Below are 27,559 nucleotides of genomic sequence, written 5' to 3'. Positions count from 1 at the left end.
CCCTATAGGCTGGTAGAGACAGAGGCCTTTTCGAAACCTCATGGCGGCGACTGCCCCTCGGTATTCGGTCCCCAGCAGCCACTACTTTTCCCGATGTGCCGTCCCAGCCCTGCACAAGCACGTGTCAGAGAACATCATCCGTGCCCTGACCAACGCCGTTTCTGACAAGGTCCACCTGACCACGGACATGTGGACGAGTGCTGCCAGGCAGGGCCACTATATATCGCTGACGGCACATTGGGATAACTTGGTGGAGGCTGGGAACGAGTATGACCCTGGGGCTGGTCATATACTGCCGATGCAGAGGATTGCGGGGCCTACCTCGGTCCTGGTCTCAAAGGCCTACTATGCCTCCTCCCACCCCTCCTCCACCTCCTCCTCTGAATTACCATCCGTGGGCATGGCGCCATCAGTCGGTAGCTCTAGGCACATCAGCAGTGCCGTCGCTAAGCGACAGCAGGCGGTGCTCAAACTGCTTAGCCTAGGCGATAATTGGCACAACGCCCTAGAGCTATTACAGGGAATCACGGCGCAGACTGATCTGTGGCTGGCACCGCTGAACTTGAAGCCAGGCATGGCTGTGTGTGACAACGGCCGTAACCTGGTGGCGGCTCTGCAACTCGGCCCATGTGTTAAATCTCATAGTTCAGCGTTTCCTCAAGACATACCCCAATCTGTCTGATTTGCTCATGAAGGTGCGCCGCATCTGTGTGCATTTCAGGAAGTTCAGCACAGATGCTGCCACTCTCAGGGCAGCGCAGCGCCGCCTCCAACTGCCCGCTCACCGACTGTTGTGCGACGTGCCCACGTGGTGGAATTCAACATTAACCATGTTTTCCAGAGTTTACCAGCAGCGCAGAGCGATTGTAGACTGCCAGATGTCAACTTCCATCAGAACTGGTAGTCAGGTCAGTCAGCTTTCTCAAGTCTACGGGGTGGACGTGGATGTCTGATATCTGTCAGGTGCTGAGTAACTTTGAGGAGTCAACACAGATGGTCAGTGGCGATGCCGCCATCATCAGCCTCACCATCCCGCTGCTTGGCCTGTTGAAAAACTCTCTGGTCAGCATGAAGTCGGAAGCTTTGCGCTCGTCACAAGAGACAGGGGAAGAAGATTCCCTTGTTGATAGCCAAAGCACCCTTAGGTCTGTTTCTCAGCGCATATCGGAGGAGGTGGAAGAGGATGAGGAGGAAGAGGAGGAGAATGTTGGCGAGACAGAAGAGGGGACCATTGTTCAGTCCTTCACTGTTCAGCGTGTATGGGCAGAAGAAGGTGAGTTGGAGGAGTTGGAGGAGGAGGAAATGGACAGTTAGGCCAGTGAGGGGAGTGAATTCTTGCACGTTGGGACTCTGGCGCATATGGCAGATTTCATGCTAGGCTGCCTATCCCGTGACCCTCGCGTTCAGAGAATTTATTCCAGCACTGATTACTGGGTATTCACTTTCCTGGACCCACGGTACAAGCAAAATCTTTCCACTCTCATCCCTGGAGAGGAAAGGAGTGTGAGAATGCATGAATACCAGCAGGCCCTGGTGCACAAGCAGAAACAGTATTTCCCTTCTGACAGCGCTAGCGGCAGAGGGCATACTTCTGTGGGACAAGTAGCGAGGGAGAGTAGGCGAGCAGGCAGCTTGTCCAGCACTGGCAGGGGTACGCTTTACAAGGCCTTTGCCAGTTTTATGTCACCCCAGCAAGACACTGTCACCTGTACCCAGTCTCGGCAGAGTAGGGCTGATCTTTACAGAAAGATGGTGAGGGAGTACGTAGCTGACCACATTATCGTCCTAAATGATCACATAGCTCCCTACAACTACTGGGTTTCAAAGCTGGACATGTGGCACGAACTGGCGCTGTACGCCTTGGAGGTTCTTGCCTGCCCTGCCGCTAGTGTGTTTTCAGTGCAGCTGGTGGCATCATCACCGATAAGCGTACACCCCTGTCGACTGACAGCGCCGACAGGCTGACGCTTATTAAGATGAATAAAGCCTGGATTTCTTCGGATTTTCATTCTCCACCAGGTGAAAGAAGCTGAACCTGAATAATGTATGCACTCCTCCTCCTCATTGTCCTCCTTCTCCTCCTCTTTGTACACTAAAGCAGAGGAAACTCTATGTATAGTACTCTATGTATTTAATTTATCTGGAGGACCACCTACCTGCTCCTCTGGTTTGAAAACTTTTTTGGACTGCCACATACAGGCACTCAATTTATTTAATTTTTCTGGAGGACCACCTACCTGCTCCTCTGGTTTGAAAACTTTTTTGGACTGCCACATACAGGCACTCAATTTATTTAATTTTTCTGGAGGACCACCTACCTGCTCCTCTGGTTTGAAAACTTTTTTGGACTGCCACATACAGGCACTCAATTTATTTAATTTTTCTGGAGGACCACCTACCTGCTCCTCTGGTTTGAAAACTTTTTTGGACTGCCACATACAGGCACTCAATTTATTTAATTTTTCTGGAGGACCACCTACCTGCTCCTCTGGTTTGAAAACTTTTTTGGACTGCCACATACAGGCACTCAATTTATTTAATTTTTCTGGAGGACCACCTACCTGCTCCTCTGGTTTGAAAACTTTTTTGGACTGCCACATACAGGCACTCAATCTATTTAATTTTTCTGGAGGACCACCTACCTGCTCCTCTGGTTTGAAAACTTTTTTGGACTGCCACATACAGGCACTATGCAAATTAAATTGTCTCCATAGCAGCCTCCACACATCGTCTTTTTAGCTGCCTCCACACGTTGTCTCCATTGCTACCTCCACACGTCATCGCCATAGCTGCCTCCAAAAGTCGTCCATATAGCTGCCTCCAAACATGGTCTCCTTATCAAACGAACTGTATCAGGCAGAATTTTGGGTTGTTTTCATGGCTTCCACATCAAACTTGTTAACTTTGTTGCCACCCTGCTGTGTAATCCACAAAATAAACTGGCAAACTTTTATCATTTACCGATATTATTTCAGCGCTTCTTGCGCATCTGTTTACATTCCCCTCACCCGCCATAACCCAAACTTATAAGAACACTACTACACTTGATCTTATACAAAAGGTTCTTAGAAGTGCTGTTTGGGGAGTAGCTGAGAGACAGGGGGTTGGATAGGCGAAAGCTCGCCTGGCAGCGGAGCGCCAGCTCCATCCCAAGATCCAACTAACATAGTTTTAACTGCAGCACCTTTAATCTACTACTAGTTCACTGCCTCCATACATCTGTCGCCGCCATGCTGGAGACCTGAAGTTGCAATCATAGCAGCGCAATATGGATGCCCCATACTGTCGCTCTTAATCATGGAACCATTTCCGAGAAAACAATTAAAAATAGAACCACTATGCTATTCCACTATTCCTAGGTGAAATATTCAAACGACCCGGCTTGCTTTGAAAATTATAATTTTTTCAAAGTAAACGCTTCTAGCCCCCAGGCCCATTTTGGGTGGGGAGGAGCCGAGAGACAGGGGCTTGGACAGGCGAAAGCTCGCCTGTCAGTGGACCGCCAGCTCCATCCCAAGATTAGGCAGCCTCAGAGGCATCCATGCATGCTGCCCCTGCTGTTTCCTGTCCATTCTGCCGCCACGATCCTCCACAGCGTCCACCAATGTCTCCATGCGCAACTTTCAACTCTCTATACCCCAGACGCTGGAGCACGAGAGGCTATGCAGCACATCATTCCCTTATCAAACGAGCTGTGTCAGGCAGAATTTTCAGGTGTTTCACCAGATACATAGTGGAACTCGGCCCATCTGTCACCGCCATGCTGGAGACCTGAAGTTGCAATCATAGCAGCGCAATATGAATGCCCCATACTGTCGCTCTTAATCATGTAAGTCGTCTCCATGGCTGCCTCCACATGTCGTCCCCTTATCAAAAGAGCTGTGTCAGGCTCATTTTTCGGGTGGAACTTGGTCACTATGTCGCCACCATGCTGTGTTATCGACTAAATATACAGTCAACCTTTTGTTCACATAGGAAATCATTTCAGCTCTTCCTGCTCACCTCCTTTGGTTCCTCTCTGCCACCCATTAGTTTGAGTCCATTTAGGGTATGTCGCCATGACACTCTCTAGCCTGCCGCTGCTGCCGCTGCCTCTGCAGGCTGTCCCCTATAGTGTCACAGTCAATTATTGCATGTTTTAGATGCTATCTAGCCTCATTCGGTCACTCTGTCATGGCCATGCTGTTGCCCATAATTTTGGCATAATGGTACGATTAAGCAGCCTCAGAGGCATCCATGCATGCTGCCCTGCTGTTTCCTGTCCATTTCCGCAGTGTTTCCATCCTTTTTTGAGGTTCCCATGTGTTTGGCCAAGCTTCCCTGTGCAGAGCCTTGGTCCCCTTGAAAAATGCTCGAGTCTCCCATTGACTTCAATGGGGCTCGTTATTCGAGACGAGCACTCGAGCATCGGGAAAAGTTCGTCTCGAATAACGAGTACCCGAGCATTTTAGTGCTCGCTCATCTCTAGTTGTAACGGGTGGCGATTTGAGTCACTGTTGCCTTTCTATCAGCTCGAACCAGTCTGCCCATTCTCCTCTGACCTCTGGCATCAATAAGGCATTTACGCCCACAGAACTGCCGCTCACTGGATGTTTTCTCTTTTTCGGACCATTCTCTGTAAACCCTAGAGATGGTTGTGCGTGAAAATCCCAGTAGATCAGCAGTTTCTGAAATACTCAGACAAGCCCTTCTGGCACCAACAACCATGCCACGTTCAAAGGCACTCAAATCACCTTTCTTCCCCATACTGATGCTCGGTTTGAACTGCAGGAGATTGTCTTGACCATGTCTACATGCCTAAATGCACTGAGTGTTAACGAGCAGTTGGACACGTGTACCTAATAAAGTGGCCGGTGAGTGTAGAAGCAACTAAGGATATTGGTCCCTGGCAATATGGAATATCTGATCTGTCTAGTCACTGAAGTCAACCGCCGGGGGAGAGGTGTGGAGGGGAGAGAGGGTAGGGTTATATATATTTATAAATTTTAAAAAAAGTAAAAATTTGCATGTGAATTGAACTTTTACAAGCTTATATTTTTTAATGTGATGATATCTGTTTTGTTATGTTTCATTTATGTGATGTTGTTGCTGATCTGAGAATTAACAACACTGTAACTGTTGTTTGTATAAATAAAGTAAAAAAAAAAAATTGGGCTGTGTGACATCACATAAGCCTGCCGGTCGCTGATTTTCTTACAGGTCTGCAGATGTCATTGAGGGTGTTCCTTTCTCCTTCCCAGAGTTCTCTGCCCCATGCAAAACGTTGTGCTCGCGCCCATTTAGCTAAAAAAAAGAGGGAAAAAAAATTATTTCCCACGAATCAGCATAAACTTCGGGCTTTGTGACGAAATTACACTTGTTTGAATCAATTCGCCCATCTCTAATTATAACATACCTTTTATTTACAGCCCAAAGTCGTTAAACATTCCACCAACTCATCGGGCTGGTATATTTTTTCTGGCTTTAGTGAGTTGTGTTAAAAACTCTGCAAGTTTTTGGACTTGCAAAAATGTATGAAGACTGTTCCGTCCTTTGTTAATGATACAACTGATATGTTGAGGAGGCTAAATAATTTGCAGATAGATATGGAGAGATGCAGGGACTTCTGAATGAATAAGACCCTTTTCCCTTTAAAAATAATATACATACACACATGTTCATACATTGCATTTAAATACTTATATACACAAGTTTTACACTCTTACATATAGATTTATACATTTCTACACATATACATGCTTGTGCACCCATTTATGCACTCATAAAGACATTTATACATTTATAAATACAATGGGGACATTTACTTACCCGGTCCATTCGCATTCCAGCGGCGGCTTCTCTGACGAGCGTTCGAGTCTTCCGGCGATTCATGATGGTCCTGCGCCCGATGTCCACCAGGTGTCGCTGCTGCGCCGGAATCCGCCGAGTTCATCGTCTTCATCGTGGTGCATGTGAGTATGGCCCGTGCAACCAATTTTTTTTTAAATGCGGCGGTTTTTCCGAATCCGTCGGGTTATCCTCTGGCATGCACGCGAATTTCCGTCGCGTGCATGCCAGCGCCGATGCGCCACAAACCGATCGCGTGCGCCAAAATCCCGGGGCAATTCAGGGAAAATCGGCGCAAATCGGAAATATTCGGGTAACACGCCGGGAAAACGTGAATCGGGACCTTAGTAAATGACCCCCAATATGTACCCATCATAAACACACTATATGATATACACAGTACACCTACACATGCATACAGTATATATATATTATTTCACATATAGGATATACACACCATACATACAGCATATATACACATACATACAGTTTATACCAGTGTATACGCTGACCCGAATATTAGCCAAGGCCCTAATTTTACCACAAAAAAACTGGGAAACCCTATTGACTCACGTATAAGTCAAGGGTGGGACATGCATTTGTCACAGCCAGTACATAGCTAGTCAATCTGCTTCCCCCCTAGTATACAGCCATCCAGCCCCTGCCCTCACCATATAACCAGCCTCTTGCCCAGGTACATAGCTAGCCCCCTGCTCAAGTATATAGAAAGAGCCCTGCCCAAGTATATAACCAGCCTCTGCCCTCAGTATATATAGCCAGCCAACATTCCCCCAGGACATAGCCAGCCCCTGCCCCTATAGAAAGCCATCCCCTACCCCATAAATAGCCAGTCACCATTCCCCTAATATAACCAGCCCCCTGCCCCTGTAAATAGCCATCCCCAATTCGTAAAAAAAAAGTCACCTTTCCTATGCCTGCTGCAGGTCTTCTCTTCTTCGGTCTGACAGCGGCAGGTCTGTGTGACGCACAGAGAATGGTGTGTGGCGGCTGGCATCATAGTCTGTTCGTCCAGCATGCATGAACCTACTGCTATGGAAAAGTATGAATATTGTACCTTTTTCTATAAATCAATATACAAAGCAATATAAAAGAATTTTTCCAAGTATAACATCCTTGATTAGGAAATCTTTCGAGAAGCTGGTATTGTGGTATCTCGTCGCTCCAGCTGTTCAGTATATGGATCCTTTGCAATTTGCTTAAAGAAGGGGGGCTGATGCCGTGATCCACATGTTACATGGGATCTATGTGAATTTCTAGGAAAAAAGTATGGAAACATCACTTATCATGTTTTTTGACCTAATTAAAATAATTCTTCGAATTTGTAGATGTAGTCTGGTGTGGAACTAGTTTAAAGTTGGCAATAACGGCAATATTTGACAATAATGCGCTAAATGCCTAATAGACAAAAGATTGAGTTGTTGAGGGCAGGGGGACTGGCTGGGGTCAGAGAAGGACTATCTGAGGTCAGAGGGGATTAACTGGGGACAGGGGGACTAGCTAGAGGCAGGGGGGACTAGTTGGGGGCAAGGGGGACTAGTTGGGGGCAAGGTGGACTCGCTGAGATCAGGGGGAATGCACTGAGGACAGGCGGCTTGCTAAGGGCAGGGGAGGACTAGCTGAAGGCACGGGGACTAGCTAGGAGCAGGTGAGCACTAGTTGAGGGCAGGGGGACAAGCTGAGGGCAGGAGGGACTAACTGGGGACAGGGGGAACTAGACCTAAGGGCAGGGGGAGCAGCTAGGGGCAGAAGGGGACTAGCTGGAGGCTAGGGGGCTAAACCTGAAAGCAAGGGGGACAAGCTAGGGGAAGAGGGGTACTAGCTGGGTACCAGGGGGGAACAAACTGAGGGTAGGGGGACCGGCTGGGAATAGGGGATAGCTGAGGGCAGGGGGGCTATCTGGTGGCAGTGAGGGACTAGGGGACTAGACTTGTGTGCAGGAGGGGAACTAGACCTAGAGACGAAGGGAACTAGACCTGGAGAAAGTAAACATATTGGATGCAATAATCCCACCCCACCAAGGGATAGAGATCAGTTGCTATCATAACCACGAGTCTCCTTAAGGTACCCATAGCTGTCATAGTAGAACCTGAACTAGACTCTGGAGGCATGGTTTAATTCAGATGCAGTATATTCACAACATACTGAAATACTGAAAACCCCTTAAAATTCAAACACCATTGGGATGCTGAAAAAAATGTTTTAAAGAGTTAAAAAATCATTAAAAAGTGTATATCACCCTCCTTTCCCTGTTTTTTTTGTACAGTAAATTAAAATATTCTTAAATTAATTAAAACATGATAAAACCTAAATTAGGTACTGAAAGAGTAAGGGGGTGTGTCATGTTAGACTGTTCAGTGAAAACTGTCAAAATAAAGCCAATAACAGCTTTAAGCCAGTACCTTATGTAAGATGTTTCTTATGTGTCTTTCTTGTTATCTTTATAAAATCAATAAAAAGAGTTTTAAAAGAAAAAACAAAGACCACAAGAAAATGGTGCAAATTATTTTTTTTTGTCAATCTTGAAGCATTTGAAATTCATTTTTAGCTTCACAGAGGTTTGAATTTTTCCCTTTTTTCAGAGCTAAGACTCAACTGACACAACTGTGCACATTAAAAATATTTTTGTTTTACATTATAGATGCTGACTATATTGCATTTTTTATTTTTATTTTTTATATTAAGAAGCTCTTTTAATTAGAATAAAAGTTAAAGACTTTATAGTGTTTTATTATTTTGACCACTTATGATTGAAAAGTTAGGAAATGTGTTATTCTTTGCAATTCACTGTTATTAATTAAAGAGTAATGTGGTTACATGCATATGTGTAGAATAATAATTTGTATATAAATTCCACTAACAGAATTGCATGAAAATGAACTAAAACACACTAAGAACATAATCTTATTAAAAGCAATCTAAATCTGAATTAACACTTATTAAAATTTAAATGTAGTGAAAATAATAGAAAAGACTAAATTACATTTTAAGTATTATATTATAAAAATATTACAGTAGAGTTCCCGAAAATGATGTTAATGTGGCTATTAAAGTAATGCTAGCACAATTGTTTAGTCTTTCTTAATGATAAAATGTGATTATTGCTTTTCATTGCTTAAATTAAACTGATGTTCTTAAATTAAGCTAATTATGACTGTAAAATAATAAAGAGAAAGCTGAATATATATTTTAAATCAATTTCTGTCATGTAACAAGAAATAATTTTGGAAGAGATTTTAAATGCATTATCTTTTCTACCTGGTTATATATATGCTGCATTTGCTTTTGTATCTCAAGGTCTGCTTTTATCTCAACTGTGGAAAGGCAAACAATGAAGATAAAGCCTATGTTCCTGTTACTATGACCCTTCTTAGAACCTCTCCACTATCCTGTTAGCTCTCATAATGCATTCTTTTTAGTCTGAATTCCAACTAATTGGCTCTTGTTGGGGCAGTTAATGAATTCTCTTTTCCCCTTTAGTCAGAAAAAGGAACACTGATGTATTTTATTTATATCTTTTTTTTCAAGTTAATACATCTCATCTAAAGAGAAAAAAATATAGTGGTTACTATGTAATAGTAATCTGACTGAAATACCTAATTCACACAGCAAGTAAAGGAAACATTTCTTTAGAAAATAATTGTATTTTAACATTGATCATATACGTACATTCTTAGCTTTACTTTTCTAATCATCAAAAATGTATCGGAACCAGTAGCGCAGAGGTCTCTACCCTTTTGTAATTCGTGAGTCACTTTGAAATTAGATCAATGGTATAGAACCACATATCTCGCTTCAATATTGGAGGAGCTTCCATCCCAGATTTAATCACATTTGATGCTAAAAAGAAGGGAATAGAGTTTCCCATTGATTCTTCATTCACAAGAAGGATCAGGGGGACTATGAGTTTTACAGCAGCCCAACACCTATCCCTTTATATAGAGGAAAATTATATTTATGCAACATATATTGATAAGCAGACCCAAACTGCAAAGTGCATGTCTGTATCAAATTTGGAAGGTTGAGCACCCACAGACCAAACAAGTACCGCTGCTTGATTGACTGCTCAAGCAGCTTGCAACCACAGACATTTCCCTTGTAGGCATGCCTTGTAGGAGGTTGCTGCTCGTTATAGGCTCAGTCAGTTAGGCAGAGACTTCTCAAACTTCAGCAATTGCCCTTTTGAGGGCACTTAGATACTGAGAATAGGCTCAGGTTAATAAGTACAGGTGGAAATCTAAAATAATTACCCTTTTTAGGGCACGGAGAATAACTACATTGAACTATTATACAGCAATACTTGGAAAGATTAGACAGAAGTATGAACATTAACCACATTATCCAGCAAGATCTTGAAAGTCCTGTCTCTATTGTATTCAGCTCTATAATAAAGATAAAGTTGTTCCTATCAGTGTATAACACCCAGTAATACCTCAATTGAAAAGTTGCTCCTGACAGCAAATAGTATCCAGTAATACCTTGATTCTAAAGCTGCTCCGGTCAGTGAATAGCTTCCAGTAATACCTTCCTTGTAAAGTTGCTCTTGTCAGTGAATAGTATCAAGTAATACCTTGATCATAACGGTGCTGTTATAGTAGAGTTTATTACTGCACACCTCTCTTTTGTGCTGCTGATGGTGACGGAGCTGGTGTTGCAGTGAAAGAACATGTTCTTTCTCTGCCCACTCTTTCCTCTGGTGCAAGTAGGAACCAGTGTGTGCTGTGTGTACTGGTAGGCCCAATAGGCCACACAAAGTTGAGGCATTGATCAATTAATAAACAAAAACATAAACCACAGAAGTGAAAATATAAGGCTCACACTTCCCTTTTGTAAGACAGAATTCATATTTAAAGATTCAAGGTCACTCAGAACATCTAATTGATTACCAGCCACATAACACAAATAAAATATATAATGAAACCAAGGCTGGTGGCCTAAAAAATTCCATTGACATCTATGGAGCCAGGAGCCCCTCAGGTTCATTTGCATTATTTTTAAAACCTTTTTTTTCATAAAAGTAAGGTCCTAAGAAGCTAAGAGAAGAGCAGAGCCTGTCAGAGAGGGCACACACCAGCATATAAGTGTACTTGGTTTACAATTTTTCAACCTGGTGGTAGAAGTCCTTTAACCCCTACGGGACTCAGCCTATTTTGGCCTTAAGGAAGCAGCCCCATTTTTCAAATCTGACATGTGTCAGTTTATATGGTTATAAAATTGGAACACTTCAACTTATCTATGTGATTTTGAGATTGTTTTTTGTGACATATTGTACATCATGGTAGTGGTGTTTGTCTGCCAATATGTATTGTAGTTTTTGTAAAAAAAAAACTAAATTTGGCAAAAATGTTGAAAAATTTACAATTTTCATAATTTGAAATTTTTTGCTTGTCAGATAAATAATTTTACTTCACAAAAAGTTTATATCCAACATTTACCATATCTCTAATTTATGTTTTCATCATTTTGACATAGTTATTTTACTTTTTTAGGATTTGAGAAGGCTTAAAAATATAACAGCAATTTTCCAAAATAAGAGAAAATTTCCAAAACCAAGTTTTTTTGGGACCAGTGCATATCTAAAGTGTTTTTTAAAGGCCTATATATTAGAAACCCCTATAATTCACCCCATTTATAAACTGCACCTCTTCAACAACTCAAAACAGGTATAAGGATGTCTATTAACCCTTTAAGCATCTCACAGGAATTCAAATAAAAAAGAGGTAAAGTTAAGAAATTATAATTTTTTTTCTATAACAGGTTTAATTAGTTCAATAAATTTAAATGTACAAGAGTAAAAGAGTAAATGCATCCTAAATTATGTTATGTGATATCTCCTGAGTAAGAAAATATCCCACATGTAGATGTGAACTGGTTTTTGGGCACATGGCAGGACACAAAGCAGGAGGGCCATTGGGCTTTTGAAAAGCAGCATTTTATGAAAAAGCATTCAGGTGTCATGTTGCTTTTGTAGATCCCCTGAGGTGTCAGAACAGTAGAAAACCCTGACAAAATGACCCATTTTGGAAACGACACCCCTCAAGGAATATATCAAGGGGTAAAGTGGAAGGTTTGACCCTACAGGTGTTTCACAGAATTTATTAACATAGGACTGTGAAAATGAAAATTTACAATTTTTTCAAGAAAATCTCATTTTAGCCCCCAAAATGTCATTTTTAAAAGCAGTTTGAGGTAGAAAAGCACCCCAAATTTTGTCACACAATTTCTTCTGAATACGGCAATACCCCATATGTGGTTGTAAATAGCTGTAGGGGTATATGGCAGGAGTTGGAAAGAGAACAAGGCTTTTGGAGAACAGATTTTGATGAAATCATTTTCATGCCCCTTGTCATGTTCGAATAGCTCCTGAGGTACTGTAACAGTGATAAACCCCCAAAAGTGACCCCATTCTTGAAACTAAACCTCTCAAGGAATATATCAAGAGGTAAAGTGGAAATTTTTACCCTACAGGTGTTTTTTTACAGTATTTATGAACATAAGACTGTGAAAATGAAAATTTTAATTTTTTTCAAGAAAATCTAATTTTAGCCCCCAAAATGTCATTATTAAAGCAGTTTGAGGTAGAAAAGCACCACAAATTTTGTCACACAATTTCTTCTGAATACGGCAATACCCCATATGTGGTTATAAAAAGCTGTAGGGGTATATGGCAGGAGTTGGAAAGAGAACAAGGCTTTTGGAGAACAGATTTTGATGAAATCATTTTCATGCCCCTTGTCATGTTCGAATAGCTCCTGAGGTACTGTAACAGTGATAAACCCCCAAAAGTGACCCCATTCTTGAAACTACACCCCTCAAGGAATATATCAAGAGGTAAAGTGGACATTTTTACCCTACAGGTGTTTTTTACAGTATTTATGAACATAAGACTGTGAAAATGAAAATTTACATTTTTTTCAAGAAAATCTCATTTTAGCCCCCAAAATGTCATTTTTAAAAGCAGTTTGAGGTAGAAAAGCACCCCAAATTTTGTCACACAATTTCTTCTGAATACGACAATACCCCATATGTGGTTGTAAAAATCTGTAGGGGTATATGGCAGGAGTTGGAAAGAGAACAAGGCTTTTGGAGAACAGATTTTGATGAAATCATTTTCATGCCCCATGTCATGTTCGAATAGCTCCTGAGGTACTGTAACAGTGATAAACCCCCAAAAGTGACCCCTTTTTGGAAACTACACCCCTCAAGGAATATATCAAGGAGTAAAGTTAATGGTTTGACTCTACAGGTCAAGTTTTACAGTATTCATTAGCATATGACTGTGGAAATGAAGAATTAGAATTTGTTCAAGCAAATGTCATTTTAGCTCCTGAAATTCCATTTTTACAAGGGGTGAAGTAGCTAAATGTCATTTTTAAAAGGTAGAAAAGCACCCTGAATTATGCCACACAATTTGGCAATACTCCAAATGTGTTTGTAAATAGCTTTTTTTAGTGAAATAGCAAGGTTCAGAATGGAGGGAATGCTATTTTTGAAGTTTAGTTTTGGCTGAAATATCTCGGGGTCATGTTATTTTTGCACAGACCCAAAGGTACAGTGAAAGTCCCCAACATGTGATTCCTTTTTGAAAGTGATAAAATTAGTCACTTATGTAGAATTTAGTGAAAAGCCAAAGTAAAATTTTAGTTTTTCATTTTTCCACAAATGTTTCATTTATAAGACACATTTTCACACACTGACCTGAGCATAAAAATGAAACAATACTTTGTAATATTTATCAGGCTGTATCTTATGTGAGGCATCGGATTTGTAATTTTTGGGCAGCACTGGCATTGGCCTATAAATGTGCAGATAACATCATTAGGTATTCATCTAGGGGTATAATGATGTTTTTAGTTTTGTTATAAAAATAAAAAAAATGGGCAAATATCAGAATGGCACTGATGGGATTTTTCCAAATTAGACTTCCAGGGCTGTGTGGTGGATACGGAAGCAATCCTTCATACAAAGCCCAGGTTTGGAAGGACATGTGTCACATTGGTATATGGTATCCTTGCGGATACCATTCTTTGTGCACACACGGCATCTTTTTTGGGCGTTTAGCTTTTTCTCTGTTGGTGGCACCACAGATGGAAAATGTTGCCCTGGTACTATTCAGGAAACATTTATAGATGAGGCAGAGCTTTCCCCTTCCCCTTCACCCAGGAGTGATTTGATGACATTCTCCTGGTACTCTAAGTATGTACTCTGGTGGCCGGCCTTTCTGAAAAGGACAAAGGAGTTGTACATTGCCATCTGTACAAGGTGGATTGCTAGTTTTTTGTACCAGATTCTGTTTTTTTCTAGTCACGGTGTAGGGCTTCAAAATCTGGTTATTTAAATCAACCCCCCGATAAATTTATTATAATCCTGTATACATACAGGCTTCTGGATGGTAGTGGAAGTGCCACGCTGGGTGACAGGGGTACAGCTGGCGTCATGAATTGTTGTCAGCATCATCACCTCTTTTTTATCTTTAAATTTTAAGCACAGCACCCCCTCATTTTGCACTGCTCTGCTTTCGCCAGCTCTCAGCATTTGACTAACAAAGGTTTTGGGAAGGGGTTTATGATTTTTTCGCACTGTCCCACAGGCCATTGTACTTTTGTCCATGAGGCATTTAAACAGGGGAACGTTTGAATACCAATTGTCGGTGTATAAGTGGTACCCCTGATTAAGTAGTGGGAATATAAGGTCCCACACAATTTTTCCATTTGCGCCAATGTGTGGTGGACATTCTGGGGGCTGTATTGTCCTGTCATACACACAGAATGAAAATGTGTATCCTGTCTCTGCCTCACACAATTTATATAATTTTATTCCGTATCTGGCTCGCTTATTAGGCAGATACTATCGGAATTTAACTCTCCTCTTGAAGCACATTAGGGACTCATCTACTGAGATTTCCCTTTGAGGGGTGTAGACAGCTGAAAATTTTTCTTCTAAAATTGTTAGAAGGGGGCGTATTTTAAAAATTCGGTCATAGTTTGGGTCATCCTGGGGGAGGCATAAGGAATTATCCGCAAAATGAAGACATTTTTGTATAGCTTGGAATCGGGGCCTGGACATTATTGTGTGATACAGCAGGCAGAAGTACAGAACATCCGTGGACCAATAGGATCTTATTTTAGGCTTTTTTGTAAGGCCCATATTTAAAACAAGGCCCCAGTACTTTAACATTTCCCCACAGTTTGTAGGGTGCCACCTATAAGTTCTGGCATAAAAAGAAGATGGATTTGCCCGTATAAACTCTTGCCCGCATATTTGTTGGTTTGTTCTACCATTAATTGGACCAAATTGTCTGTAAAAATTAATTTGAAAAAAACGAGGGCAGAGAGCCCTTCAGTATGGACCTTAATCCCTGCTACTGCAGTAAATGCCAGTATTTGGGGGGTGTAATCTCTTAGGGGTGCCCAATCTAAATCCTCAGGCAGAACCTGAGCACTAAATCTTTTTTTTTTTTTTTTTTAACACTAATGCTGACTAACTAATGGACTGACAGGGACGGAATGACAAATGACAATGACAGACGGTGACTGACACTAATGAACAAACAACTTTTAAAAAAAATGTTTTTTGTTTTTTTTACACTTACAGACACTGACTAACCCACTTAACCACTGACAAACTGACGGTAACTAACAAATAATACAGCTAAATGACAATGACTATCACTGTCAGTAACAGAGATAATCTACCTAAAGTGACACTAATTAACTAACGCGACAAATTGACGGCGCACTGACACTAAGTAACTAACGCAACGAATTGACGATGACACACTAACTAACACCTAAGCTACCTAAAACTTTTTTTTTAGATTTTGAAAAAAAAAAGAAAGAGAACTCTCCCTTATGAATGGGAGGGGAAGGGGTCAGGTGCTGGAGGCACAAAGAGGGGCGATCAGGGGTTTATGGGGTGATTTCACTTTGTGAGGGGCAGACAATTCTCTGACAGGCTCTGATCTCTCCAAATTCTCTCAACCAACAGAGAGATCAGAGCCTGTCAGCCCGCCTGTGTACCTGCTTCACTGTGATTGGTGGATCAGATCAAACCCACCAATCACAGTGATAGCCAGCAATGGACCACATCTATTGGTCCATCGCTGGTCACATGTCTGGGGCCAAGAATCTCCGGTGCCCGGTCGCTGTCTATGCAGACAGCGATCCTAGGCACCGGCAATCTGCATGTAACAGCATGTAGCATGTACAGAACCGCCTGTCACAGCGATCGTCGGCAATGGACCCACAGCAGCGGTCCATTGCCGGTGACAGGGGAGTGCAGGCTGTCCGTGACAGCTCATCTCCCCGTTCCCGGACACTGTCTGTACAGACAGTGAGACTGGGAACCTCCGATGCCGGCTTCGATGCTGTGACAGCCGGTTCTGAATAGAACCGGCTGTCACAGCGATCGTGGACAATGGACCAATAGGAGCAGTCCATTGTTGGCAAGCCTGAGAGGTTAGCTATACGTCCCAGCTGACCTCCCAAGTCCCGGGCACTGTGTGTAGTTACAGTGCGCTCCGGGAGAGAGGACGTTATAGTGCGTCCTGGTGTGCTAGTGAAGCTCTCACCAGGACGTACTATAATATCTAGGTGCCTCTAGGGGTTAAGATAAATCAGCTATAGATTCCTCAAGTCCTGATTTTTTTTTTTTACTTTTTTTTATTGAGTATAACAGATATCACATTGATACATTGTCATATTGCATTTTACAATCTTTCACAACATTACATGTTGTCCAAATTGTTATCTTTTCTTACAATAACCTTATAAACAATAAACATCGAGCTATTACCATCCATCCGTCTGACTGTTTTGTTTGTAAAACAGGCATCAGTAGCAGCAGCAGCAGCAACAGGAGCCCGCAGAGTAACAGAATGATATAGTGTGAAGGTGGCATCAGTAGCAGCAGTAGCAGGAGGAGCCCACAGAGTGGCACAATGATATAGTGTGTTGGTGGCATCAGAAGCAGCAGGAGCCCGCAGAGTGGCACAATGATATAGTGTGAAGGTGGCATCAGAAGCAGCAAGAGCGGCAGAGTGTAACAATGATATAGTGTGCTGGTGGCATCAGAAGCAGCAGCAGGAGCCCGCAGAGTGGCACAATGATATAGTGTGAAGGTGGCATCAGAAGCAGCAAGAGCGGCAACAGGAGCCCGCAGAGTGACAGAATGATATAGTGTGAAGGTGGCATCAGTAGCAGCAGCAGCAGGAGGAGCCCACAGAGTGGAACAATGATATAGTGTGTTGGTGGCATCAGAAGCAGCAGCAGGAGCCCGCAGAGTGGCACAATGATATAGTGTGAAGGTGGCATCAGTAGCAGCAGCAGCAGGAGGAGCCCACAGAGTGGCACAATGATATAGTGTGTTGGTGGCATCAGAAGCAGCAGGAGCCCGCAGAGTGGCACAATGATATAGTGTGAAGGTGGCATCAGAAGCAGCAAGAGCCCGCAGAGTGGAACAATGATATAGTGTGCTGGTGGCATCAGAAGCAGTAGCAGGAGCCCGCAGAGTGGCACAATGATATAGTGTGAAGGTGGCATCAGAAGCAGCAAGAGCGGCAGAGTGGCAGAATGATATAGTGTGTTGGAGGCATCAGTAGCAGCAGCAGCAGCAACAGGAGCCCGCAGAGTGACAGAATGATATAGTGTGAAGGTGGCATCAGTAGCAGGAGCAGCAGGAGGAGCCCACAGAGTGGCACAATGATATAGTGTGTTGGTGGCATCAGAAGCAGCAGGAGCCCGCAGAGTGGCACAATGATATAGTGTGAAGGTGGCATCAGAAGCAGCAAGAGCCCGCAGAGTGGAACAATGATATAGTGTGCTGGTGGCATCAGAAGCAGTAGCAGGAGCCCGCAGAGTGGCACAATGATATAGTGTGAAGGTGGCATCAGAAGCAGCAAGAGCGGCAGAGTGGCAGAATGATATAGTGTGTTGGTGGGATCAGAAGCAGCAGGAGCCCGCAGAGTGGCACAATCATATAGTTTAAAGGTGGCATCAGAAGCAGCAAGAGTGGCACAATGATATAGTGTGTTGGTGGCATCAGAAGCAGCAGCAGGAGCCCGCAGAGTGGCACAATCATATAGTGTGTTGGTTGCATCAGTAGCAACAACAGGAGCCCGCAGAGAGGGAAAATGATGTAGTGTGAAGGTGGCATCAGAAGCAGCAGCAGGAGCCTGCAGAGTGGCACAATCATGTTGTGTGAAGGTGGCATCAGAAGCAGCAGCAAGAGCCCTCCGAGTGGCACAATGATATAGTGTGAAGGCGGCATCAGCAGCAGCAGCAGCAGGAGCCCGCAGAGTGGCACAATGATATAGTGTGAAGGCGGCATCAGAAGCAGCAGCAGGAGCCTGCAGAGTGGCACAGTGATATAGTGTGAAGGTGGCATCAGAAGCAGCAGGAGCCTGCAGAGTGGCACAATGATATAGTTTGTTGGTGGCATCAGTAGCAGCAGCAGCAGCAGGAGCCCGCAGAGTTGCACAAAGATATAGTGTGAAGGTGGCATCAGAAGCAGCAGCAGCAGGAGCCAGCAGAGTGGCAGAATGATATAGTGTGAAGGCGTCATCAGAAGCAGCAGCAGCAGGAGCCCGCAGAGTGGCACAATGATGTAATGTGAAGGTGGCATCAGAAGCAGCAGGAGCCCGCAGAGTGGCACCATGATATAGTGTGGAGGTGGTGGACAATTCCAGTCCCTGGTAAAGATGGTAGGAGGCAGATGATGCAACTAGCAGCAGATGTGTGGCATCAGGCTGGTGGCAGCATCAGAATAGTAGCTGAAGCAGGTAGTTAGAACCCTGGCTGATCTGATCTGATGCATTAGGCATTAATGAGTTGAAATCCTGGCTGATCCAAGCCTGATTCATCTTGACAAAGGTCAGTCTCTCCACATTACGGGTGGACAAGCGGGTTCTCCTGGGGGTAACAATGGCCCCCGCCGCACTGAACACCCACTCTGATGCCACACTACTGGCCGGGCAGGACAGCTTCTCTACTGCAAACTCCGCAAGTTGCGGCCACGCATCAAGTTTGGCTGCCCAGTACTCCATGGGATCCTCTACCTCAGGTGGTAAAGTGCTGTCCAAGTAGGCCACCACCTGCTGGTGCAGGGTCTGCTTCATGTCCTGCTACTGCTGCTGGTGGCGGCTACCCTCCTCACTAGGAGGAAATTGCTCATTAAGGAATCCAGACTTAAGCGACTGTTGATGGAACTGCTACTGCTCCTACCCCCCCAGCTCCCCACAGCAGCCGTGTTAGTAGTACGTGAGCAATGACTGCCAGGAATCCCCCGGTCAGACCTGACAGAGGATGGACAATGGCGCACAAAGGCAGTGGCTAACTGTGTGCTCAGTATTTCTCTATAGTATGCCAGTTGTTCCTTCCTCTCAGTAGCAGAAAAAAGTCACCCATTTTGGACCGGTAGCAAGGGTCCAAGAGGGTGGAGAGGCAAAAGTCATCCCTATGCCGGATGTTGACTATCTGGCTGTCACTAGTTAGGCAAAGCAGCATGCTTCGGGCCATCTGCGCAAGTGACTCTGAGGGACTCCCAGTCTCCATATCCACAGTATACTGTCACGGTGCTTCTGGGTCATCTGCCTCGTCTTCTACCTTCTCCGGATGCTCCTGCTCCTCCTCTCCTGTCACCTGAGTAGAAAAACCACAAATTGCACCAGACTCTGCTTGTGCTCCAATATCCTCCTCCTCCTCCTCCAGTTCAGCCCCCACCAGACTCATGTGGCCATGAGATGTAGTCTCCACTTCTCCAGTGCCCTGACCAGACAGATTTTACAGCATGAGTTCCAGGACATGAAGCAGTGGAATGACGTTATTCATCCCGCAGTCCTGGCGACTGACAAATAACGTGGCCTCTTCAAAAGGCCTGAGCAAACGGCAGGTGTCACGCATGAGCTGCCATTGGCTGACATCAAAGTTACACGGGGGAGTACTACGGTCCGCTTGCACAATCAAAAAATCATTAATGGCTTTTCTCTTTTCACAAAGGCGGTCTAACATATGGAGGCTGGAATTCCAACTAGTGGAAACATCGCATATCAGACTATGTTGGGGTAGGCCATTCTGGCGCTGCAACTCGAGGAGGCTGTGCTTGGCTTTGTAAGAATGGCTGATGTGCGTGCACAGTGTCCTGGCCATTTTTAGAATGTCTTACAGATGGGTGTAAGACTTCAGGAACTTGTTGACTACCAGATTGAACACGTGCGCCATGCATGGTGCATGGACCATCCCTCCTCGGTGCAGCGCGGACACCATGTTCCTTCCATTGTCTGTCACCATGGTTCCGATTTTTAGTTGTCGCGGAGAAAGCCACACATTGATTTCTACTTGCATGACGCAGAGCAGTTCCTTCCCTGAGTGACTTTGTTTGCCCAGGCAAACCAGGTGTAGAACTGCGTGACACTGCTGTGCCCTGCACATGTGGTATGATGGAGCAGCACTTGTGGAGGCTGAGGTGGTGGTGGAGAAGGAGGAATCGTACACTGTCGCAGGATTAGCAGTTTGACAACGTGGAGGAGAAAACGCCGTCTCTTGTGGAAGTTGTTGGTGTGGCTGGGCGGGAAGCACATTCACCCAGTGGGCCATAAAGGACACATACTGGCCCTGACCATAACTACAGATCCACACGTCCGTGCTGCCGTGCACCTTGGAAGAAACTGATAAGCTCAAGGACAGGCCCACCTTCCATTTGTACATATTGGTGAAGGGCTGGCACAGCCTTTTTGAAAAAAAAATTGCGGCTTGGAACTCTCCACCTCGGTTCGGCACAAGCCATTAGTTCTCTGAAGGGTGCAGAGTCCACGACTTGGAAACGGAGAGACTGCAGTACCAACAACTTCGACAAGAGCACGCTCAGCTTCTGCACCTTACGATGGCTGGACGCAAAGAGTTGTCTTTTTGTAATCGCCTCGCTCAACGACTGCTGGCAGCATGCTTAGCGAGGAGCAGGAGCATCTGGACTGGGAGATGATGTCAAAGACAAACAGCTCCCTTCGGCAGAGGTGCTGGAGCAGTGACTTGCTGAAACAGCATGTGTGCCTCTAGGTGCTGCTGTTGCTGCGCCTGCAGGATGGACCGCATCTTACACCCGTTTCTCCAAGGCCATTGGATGGTGACGCTGCATGTGTTGGCGCAGGGCCGTGGTGCCAAGGTTAGCTCACTGGCCACGCTTCACTTTCTGCCCGCAGATACGACATATACCCACGCTCGGCTCCTCTGGTGTCTTTACAAAAAGCTGCCACACCGCTGAGGTGGTAATTTTACCACCAGCACTCTGCACTGAGCGACTGCTACCGCCACTGCCTCGCTGAGCCCCTGTGCCACTGCTTATTTGGGCCTGCGAATCGGCATTTATACCCCGCAGACGTTTGGCTCCTCGCACTGCTGCCACCCTGCTGACTCACAGCCAGAGTAGCGACTTGCTGCCTGCTCCGCAAGCTGACACTCTCTTCGCCCAACGATCGGTGCAATCGGCTACATCATCATCAATTTGCGTTTCCCGGTCACTGCTACTCTCCTCATCGGTGTTAGTATGCACAGCCTGCCTACTGCAGGAAGCAGCGGAAGTCTGCCCCACCTCTTCACTGCAAAGCAGCTGCTGACTGTCCTCAAACACTTCGTCCTCGCTGAATAGTGGCAATGAGCCTAGACCACCTAGTAGCTCTCTGGCTGCAGGAAAGGAACAGGACAGAGCCTGGTTGAGGACAGGTGAGGGCCGCTGACCTGCTCCTGGGCCATGCCAACTAATTGTTGTATCAGAGGAACCCACAGACTCTTCGCTGGGGTTGTCAGATGTTATATTTGAGAAATTGGATGACCTAGTCAACCATTCAACAACCTTTGTGTTGTTGATCAACACACTGCGACTAGATGACAACGGCAGTTCTGGCCTCACTGAGTCCCCCCTGCTGCGACATCCCCTAACTGTGCTGCCACCTCTGCCTGCTCTACCTTCCACCTTTCTGTCTGACATAGTGGTTTATAAACTACGTGGATTTGACACGTAAATCTGGCTGTAAACTAGAGCCCCCAAAAGGTATTGCAATGTGCGTTATACAGATACCCCACAACTGACAGTGTAATTTCAGCGAAAATCACTGTATAAACTACGTGGATTTGACACGTGAATCTGGCTGTAAACTAGAGCCACAATAAGATATTGCAATGTGCGTTATACAGATACACCACAACTGACAGTGTCATTTCAGCGAAAATCACGGTATAAACTATGTGGATTTCACACGTAAATATGGCTGTAAACTAGAGCCACAATAAGGTATGGCAATGTGCGTTATACAGATAACCCACTACTGACAGCTCACTACTGCAGATGCATGAATGTCAAACAGATTTCTTCCTATTCGATTTTGTCACTAAATAGAACTGCTATTTGGGGTATACAGATCCCCCTTAAAGAACAACAAGGGATTGGTCCACCAATCGCTACTGCAGATGCATTAAAGTCAAACAGATTTCTTCCTTTTCGATTTTGTCACTAAATAGAACTGCTATTTGGGGTATACAGATCCCCCTTAAAGAACAACCAGGGATTGGTCCACCAATCGCTACTGCAGATGCATTAAAGTCAAACAGATTTCTTCCTTTTTTCGATTTTGTCACTAAATAGAACTGCTATTTAGGATATACAGATCCCCCTTAACCCCTTAAGGACGCAGCCATTTTACAGCTTAAGGCTCAGTCCCATTTTTTAGATTCTGACCTGCGTCTCTTTATATGGATATAACTTTTGAACACTTTTGAATCACTTATCAAAGCGATTCTGAGATTGTTTTTTCCCCACATGTTGTACTTCATTTTAGTGGTAAATTTTGGCTGATAAGTTTTGCGTTTATTTACAAAAAAAAGAAAAAAATGATGAATTTTTAGAAAAATTTGCCATTTTTGAAATTCAAAATCACCGCGTTTTCAGGCAGATCGATTTACCACCTAAACTTGCAGAATAACATTTACCATTTGTCTACTTTACATTTTCATAATTTTTGAAATGTTTGGATAATTTATTTTGACGTCACGTGGCCTACAAATCGAATAGCGATTTTCCGTATTTTCAGAATTGACTATTTTGGGGATAAATACTGTTTGAAATCAAATTTTAAATATTTAGCAACAAAAACCCCCTATATAACCAACCCATTTTAAAATCTGCACCCCTCAAACTATCAGAAATAGCATTTACAAAGATTGTTAACCCCTTGAGATCTTCATAGTAATTGAATCAAAATGGCGGTGAAATTTAGAATGGTCAAATTTTGTCGGTTATACGTTCATTTAGCCCTAAAATTTACACATTTCCAAAAGATAAAAAGAGAAAACTCACCATAAAATTTGTTCTACAATTTCTCCTGAGTGCAGCGACTGGACATTACTTGTGTTATGGGGGCACAGCGAGGTGCAGAAGGGAAGGAGCACCCTGCAGCTGCCAGGATTTTAGTTTTCTCGTTGCCCCTTTTGAAGGCTATAAAATTTTCGCTTTTCCGTTATTTGGGTCATGTGATCTGTCATTTTTTTTTGCGGGATGAGATGCTTTTTCCATTGTTACCATTTTGGGGTTGTTATCACCTATTGCTGAAAATTTAGGAACTTTTTTTGAGGTCATGAGTAGAAAAGCATCAATTCTGTACTGGATTTTTTACCTTTTTTTTTTTTTTCGTGTTCACCGTATAGCCTAATAATCATGTTATCTTTATTCTATGGGTCGATACAGTTATGGGGATACCAGACATGAATATTTTTTCTTATGTTTTACTAAATTTGCCAAATAAAACCCTAATGTGAGGATAAATCTATCATTTTTGCATTGCCGTCTTCCAAGTGGCATAACATTGTTACGTTTTTGGCTACAGAGCTGGTTGATGGCTTGTTTTTTGCGGGACATGTTGTTCTTTGCAACAGTATCATTCTGGAGTACATATGTTTTGTTGATCACTTTTTATTGCATTTTTAGTGGGATATAGTAGGTAAAAATCATAATTTTGGCAGGTTTTTAACGTTTTTTTTTTTACGCCGTTCATCATATGGGTTCAATAGTTATTTAGTTTTATTCTATCGATTGTTACGGATGCGGTGATACTATATATGTGGGGTTTGTGTTATGATTTAGACTTTTTTGAGCGTTATATGTCTCTTTATATGTTTTGGGGCTTATGGGCATTTTTAGTGATTTATAAAGTAATTTTTTATTGAAAAACATTTTTTTTTACATTTTTTTACATGATCCACCATGGGATATGAACAAGCAATCATCTGCATAGGCTGACACTTTGCCTTTAAGATGACGTCACAGACGCCATCTTAAAGGCAATCCCTCCAGACTTCAGACCCCAGAGGTGCTAAAACAGCGATCGCCCCCCCCCCCCGAAAACGGTGCAGGGGGGGCGATCGTGGGGTAAAGACCCCCAGAAGGCATGTTAAATGCTGTGGTTGCGTTGACCGCGGCATTTAACGGGTTAAACACCCGCGAATGCAGATGCATTAAAGTCAAACAGATTTCTTCCTTTTCAATTTTGTCACTAAATAGAACTGCTATTTGGGGTATACAGATCCCCCTTAAAGAACAACCAGGGATTGGTCCACCAATCGCCACTGCAGATGCATGAAAGTCAAACAGATTTCTTCCTATTCGGGGTATATTTGGGGTATATAGAACCCCTTTAGAGAACAGCGAGGGATTGCAGCAAGAATCGCACAGTACAATAGCAGCAGCTGGATGCTACAACATGAAGTGTGAAGTGCTGAGATAGAAAATGGCTGGGTTTTATAGGGCTGTGTGACATCGCATAAGCCTGCCGGTCGCTGATTGGCTTACAGGTTTGCAGATGTCATGGGGGTGTTCCTTTCTCCTTCCCAGAGTTCTCTGCCTCATGTAACTTGTTGTTCTTGCTCCCATTTAACAGAAACATGGGGGGAAAAAAACAACTTTGTTCCTGCGAATCAGCATAAACTTCGGCTCGGTGACTAATCAAATTTTTCTGGAAGTTCTAAACGAAGTTAGAATCATTAGAATCGATTCGCCCATCTCTAGTTGACCCCCGCGATCGGTGCTAGTATTGACCGTGGGTGTTACCTGTAAGCCTTTGCTCCAATATGCAGCAAAGGCTTACTGGCTATGGAGAGGACTCAGTCCGCACCTGGCATGTGACATACCATTACAGCACATGCTGTGATTCGTTTCAATTCGATTCGGTTTAAATCAAATTTTCTCTGAAAATTTGGTGAACCAGGTCGAATTGAATTTTCACTAATTTGCCCATCTCTAGTCAGAGCAGTTGGACCCCTGTATTCTGAAAATGGGGCTTTGGTGACAGGTGACCAAGAGAAGATACTAAAAGGATTTTTTGTGTGCTATGTGTTGTGCTAGTGGATGATGTATCCTGTAATATACTAGACTGGCTGAATGTAGACATGTTACACCCGAGCGTTCTTAAAGAAATCAGTTCTGTTCTGCTGTATAAAATCTTCAGAGATTCCCTAATGACTGTTAATGTGCCAAGTGACTGGTGCAAGGCAAATGTGGTGCCAATATTTAAAAAGGCTCTAAAACTTCACCAGGCAATTACAGGCCTGTAAGCTTAACTGCAATTGTGGGAAAAATATTGGAAGGGTTGCTAAAAGACCACATACAGGAGTATGTGACATTACATAGTATAATAATTGAAAGCCAGCATGGGTTTACTATAGATAAAAGTTGTCAGACTAACCTGATCTGCTTCTATGAAGAAGTGATCAGATACCTGGATGGAGGAGCTGCCGTGGATATTGGGGCAGATTTACTTACCCGGTCCATTCACGATCCAGCGGCGCGTTCTCTGCGTTGGATTCGGGTCCGGCCGGGATTCATTAAGGCAGTTCCTCCGACGTCCACCAGGTGGCGCTGCTGCGCTGAAGAGCATGGGTACGCACTCAAGTTCACTGGCCTATTCCTAGTGAAGGTAAGTGCAAGCTCCGCAACACTTTTTTTTTTTAAATGCGGCGGTATTTCCGAATCCGTCGGGTTTTCGTTCGGCCACGTCCCCCGATTTCAGTCGCCAGCGCCGATGCGCCACATTCGGATCGCGTGCGCCAAAATCCCAGTGCAATTCAGGGGAAATAGGCGCAAATCGGAAATATTCGGGTAACACGTCGGGAAAACGTGAATCGGGCGCTTAGTAAATGACCCCCATTGTGTTCTTGGACTTTGCAAAAGAAGAGTAAAAAATCAGGCAATACCTTTTTCGAGGCTGAGTATATTTATTTGATAGTGAGCTTTTGAGAATACTAGTTCTTATCGGCAGACATGATGTTATGCATGAAACAGAAAATTCACAGAATTTTATACACACTAGGCAGTGATCATCAAAGGATATTAAAAAGAAAAGCTTAAACACAACAGATTGATAAATACAGGCAGTCCCCGGGTTACGTACAAGATAGGGTCTGGAGGTTTGTTCTTAAGTTGAATTTGTATGCAAGTCGAAACTGTATATTTTATAATTGTAGATGCAGACAAAAAAGAAATTGGCCCCAGTGACAATTGGAGTTTAAACATTTTTTGCTGTAATGGGACCAATTATTATCCATAAAGCTTCATTACAGACACCTTACAGCTGATCATTGCAGTCTGGGACTATAGTAAAGCATTTAGAAAGCTTCACCAGAGGTCAGAGGGGTCTGTCTGTAACTATGGGTTGTCTGTAAGTCGGGTGTCCTTAAGTAGGGGACCGCCTGTACAATGACATCTTTTTTTACGACAGGATGGCAATAACCAAAAATAGTAAATTCGCACAAAATGATACTAATACCAAAACATTAATCAAATATCAGCAAAATAGGTAATTAGTTAAAAACTTAGTCTTTATTGAAATTATTCTAAAAGTTATACCTCAGAAAACGTGACTCACACCCGGGACAAGACACGCCCATATCATCACAGTGTAAATAGTACACAGTAAAATCTAGGCTCGTTTATAGAACATGCTACTACAAGTACAGAAGATGTAAATGTATGCACCAATAACTGGAGAAACCCAATATACATAAAGGAGGGTATACTTACTCAAACTGTAATGTATTTAACTGATCCAAAAAGGATCATTCTTACCAGTATAGAAATACAGTGCCACTTGCTGCAAAAGGGCTAGAACGGAGTCTCTAGTTATTGGCTGTAAGTGACATGCTCCCCAGGATCCACAAAGATAGGAAGGCCTATTATTTCTGGCATTGGCACCTTGATGGAAAGCATCTCAGGTTGGGTGCAAAATCTTGTAAAACCCCTGTAAATACTCCTAGCTACATCCAGGAAACTACTGACCTTTTAAATAAACTAATAAAGGCATTAGGCCCACTTCCTAATGGTACATTTCTGGCCACTATGTATGTGGAATAGCTGTACACTAATATTTCCCACAAAGATTGAATAACAGCATGTTGGGCACACATGGAGAAGCACAACCTACCTACAGAACTGGTCCCAAAACTTATGCAATTTGTGCTCACCCACAACTATCTCTCATTTGTAGAGGATCTGTACCTACTGTGTATGGGAACATCAATGGGTTCAAGGTGTGCACCACAGTATGCTAATCTTTTTTATGGCGGAACTGGAAAGGCTTACTTATCTACATGCACCACAAAACCCATGATCTACCTCCATTACATTGATGACATTCTGATAATCTGGACTGCAGGTGAGGAGGCCCTGCTTAAATTCCATT

This window comes from Engystomops pustulosus, chromosome 5 (genome assembly GCF_040894005.1).
Source record: "Engystomops pustulosus chromosome 5, aEngPut4.maternal, whole genome shotgun sequence".
NCBI classification, from domain to species: domain Eukaryota; kingdom Metazoa; phylum Chordata; class Amphibia; order Anura; family Leptodactylidae; genus Engystomops; species Engystomops pustulosus.
This window is presented reverse-complemented; position numbering follows the sequence as displayed.